The following is a 3,566-nucleotide window of genomic DNA, read 5'->3' as shown; positions in this document are numbered from 1 at the left end:
CCCACAGTGCTGGGATTACAGGCGTGAGCCATTGTGCCCAGCCTAGGGAAACATTTTGAAGATAGAAGATAAAATCATTTTTATGTTAGCATGTAGCTTAATTATGCTGGAATTTTAGGATAACATAGCCTTCTGAGTCTTTGAATCCACTTAGAGGTCAAACGACCCGCCTGATAAGAAAAGCCTTTAAGTATTTAGAAGATTAGCCATCTTTGCTTGGGGGTTCAAAGTATACCTACTCCTTCAACTGTCCAGTATTTATATTTCTGATAAAGTTCTGATACTTTACCCTGGAATAATTTTTGTGTATGGTATGGGGTGAAAGTCAAGTTTAATTTTCTTCCTACTCTGATAATGTTTGATGAAATCGATATCAATAATTTGTATTTCTTTGTCTTCCTAACAATTCTTTACCAGAGTCAGACATAAGTTGGAAGATATCTCCTAGAGAACTAACCACTTATAAGCCTGTAATCCCCCAATCACTGATTTCTGACAATACAGAGAAGTGCTATTCATCACTTTTCCTTACTCAGTGATTTGGCTTCACTGAGAGGATTTAGTGCCCTGCTGCCTATAAAACATTTTCAGAAAGCCAGGTCTTAAAAATGAAAGTTCTTAAATCCCAGAAGATATATCACAGTGACCCGCAGAGGGAAGCTATCTTTATTTTGTGTTGCTATAACAGAATACCACAGAATTGGCAATTTATTGTTTATTTATTTTGAGACGGAGTCTTACTCTGTCACCTGGGCTGGAGTGCAGTGGCGCAATCTCGGCTCACTGTAACCTCTGCCTCCCGGGTTCAAGTGATTCTCCTGCCTCAGCCCCCTGAGTAGCTGGGATTACGGGTGCGTGCCACCACGCCTGGCTAATTTTTGTATTTTTAGTAGAGACAGTGTTTCACCATGTTGGCCAGGCTGGTCTCAAACTCCTGAGCGATCCTCCCGCCTCAGCCTCCCAAAGTGCTGGGATTACAGGTGTGAGCCACTGCGCCTGGCCTGATTATTTATTTATTTTTTTTGAGACAGAGTCTGACTGTGTCACCCATGCTGCAGTGCAGTGGTGATATCTCGGCTCACTGCAGCCTCTGTCTCTTGGGCACAAGAGATTCTCCTGCCTCAGTCTCCTGAATAGCTGGGACTACGGGCGCACACCAGGGCACCTGGCTAATTTTTGTATTGTTTGTAGAGATGGGGTTTCTCCATGCTGGTCAGGTTGGTCTCAAACTCCTGAGCTCAAGTGATTCGACCTCCTTGGCTTCCCAAAGTGTTGGGATCACAGGCGTGAGCCACCTCGTCCAGCCTTGGATTTTACTTTTTGATTCATTTGTTCTCTAAATTACAAAGAGTGAGCAGGTCACACTTCCACTGTAATGGTGGTAAGAAGCTCATTTAATGTAGCTATTTTCTGGGCACTGGTTTAATGCCTGTCCCTTTTTCACGAACATCATTTCCTCTAAGCCTTCACTTTGAAGAATGTCTATCTGCTTTTGGAAACCATTGCCTTCTGAATACTTACTTCAGTCTGGCACTAACATACACTAGCCTTTCTTTAGTACACTTTAAGTAACTGCAAAGAAGTTTAAAGAGGTCCTAGATTCAAAATTCACCTGTGGATAATACAGACATACGTCACCGGGATGATTCTGTAGCATTTGCATGTGTTCTGAGTAGTTGTAGTAGATCAGCTCTAGGAGGAAAAGCGATTCCCAGGGCAGAGATTTTACTGTCCCCAGGTTGCTACTTGTTATTTTCTGGCCTGCCTTTCTAAGATCACAGGACTGCAGGAGACTCACTGGATTCACCGCGCAGTGTGGGGAAGACAAATGGATGGGTGTCCTGATGGTAGAATGCACACTTCAGAGAGGTAAGCATGCTGGCTGCCTCTTTGGCCATGTAGCCCAGGAGGTGGACATTTCTGCTCTGTTCATCTCCTTGTGTAGCTCAGCTGGACAGTTGGTTCCTTTCAGGTGCAATCATCAATCTTGATGTTTGTGCAAACCAGTCCTGACAAGCTGGTACAGCATGGTCCATTGCACCATGTGTACACAACAAAATCATCAATCATTAACGTAAAAAACCTTCCAAGGGCCACATTCTCAGGGGTTGGGCAAGGAATGATCATAGCTCTAGGGTCCCTTGGAGCTGTGCTGGCAGTGAGCAACCAGATATACTGTGTTACTCCTTCCTACCCTCCTGTTTTCCAGCTTGGCACCGGGCAGGTGCAGTGACTTAGTCTCTCTGATTCCCAAGTTCAACACCCCCAGGGAAAAGCTTTGTTTGGTTCATCTTGGGTCAGGTGCTCACTTCTGGGCTAATCAACAAGAGATGGTGTGTGTGTGTGTGTGCCATTAGAATTACACAGAATTGCTTTCCGTGGTATCTGTAGGGGGGTCCATACGGCGTTGTTCTGGATTCCCGTCGTAACTTAACGGGAAACTTTCACAATGTCCGGAGCCCTTGATGTCCTGCAAATGAAGGAGGAGGATGTCCTTAAGTTCCTTGCAGCAGGAACCCACTTAGGTGGCACCAATCTTGACTTCCAGATGGAACAGTACATCTATAAAAGGAAAAGTGATGGCATCTATATCATAAATCTGAAGAGGACCTGGGAGAAGCTTCTGCTGGCAGCTGGTGCTATTGTTGCTATTGAAAACCCTGCTGATGTCAGTGTTATATCCTCCAGGAATACTGGCCAGAGGGCTGTGCTGAAGTTTGCTGCTGCCACTGGAGCCACTCCAATTGCTGGCCGCTTCACTCCTGGAACCTTCACTAACCAGATCCAGGCAGCCTTCCGGGAGCCACGGCTTCTTGTGGTTACTGACCCCAGGGCTGACCACCAGCCTCTCACGGAGGCATCTTATGTTAACCTACCTACCATCGCGCTGTGTAACACAGATTCTCCTCAGCGCTATGTGGACATTGCCATCCCGTGCAACAACAAGGGAGCTCACTCGGTGGGTTTGATGTGGTGGATGCTGGCTCGGGAAGTTCTGCGCATGCGTGGCACCATTTCCCGTGAACACCCGTGGGAGGTCATGCCTGATCTCTACTTCTACAGAGATCCTGAAGAGATTGAAAAAAGAAGAGCAGGCTGCTGCTGAAAAGGCTGTGACCAAGGAGGAATTTCAGGATGAATGGACTGCTCCAGCTCCTGAGTTCACTGCTACTCAGCCTGAGGTTGCAGACTGGTCTGAAGGTGTACAGGTGCCCTCTGTGCCTATTCAGCAGTTTCCTACTGAAGACTGGAGCGCTCAGCCTGCCACGGAAGACTGGCCTGCAGCTCCCACTGCTCAGGCCACTGAATGGGTAGGAGCAACCACTGACTGGTCTTAAGCTGTTCTTGCACAGGCTCTTAAGCAACATGGAAAAATGGTTGATGGAAAATAAACATCAGTTTCTAAAAAAAAAAAAAAAAAAAAGAATTACACAGAGTTTCTTAGAAGATGATACTTTTGGGGGAGTTAAGATGAAGCTGCTTGTTGTAGGTGGGGTTCTGCAGGAAACTGACTGTGCAATGGAGTTTAGTGTGCAGGTTGTTCACTAAGAAGTGCTCTTGGGATC

At 46.2% G+C, this 3,566-nt stretch overlaps 1 pseudogene; it reads left to right on the top strand.

The window, feature by feature from the left end:
- Positions 1-2,378: 2,378 nt before the first annotated feature.
- On the top strand, positions 2,379-3,357 carry LOC129475813 (small ribosomal subunit protein uS2-like; annotated as a pseudogene).
- Positions 3,358-3,566: the final 209 nt, after the last annotated feature.

This window comes from Symphalangus syndactylus, chromosome X, assembly GCF_028878055.3.
Source record: "Symphalangus syndactylus isolate Jambi chromosome X, NHGRI_mSymSyn1-v2.1_pri, whole genome shotgun sequence".
NCBI lineage: Eukaryota > Metazoa > Chordata > Mammalia > Primates > Hylobatidae > Symphalangus > Symphalangus syndactylus.
Note: the sequence above shows the minus strand (reverse complement) of the source record. Positions and strands in the feature narration are given on the sequence as shown.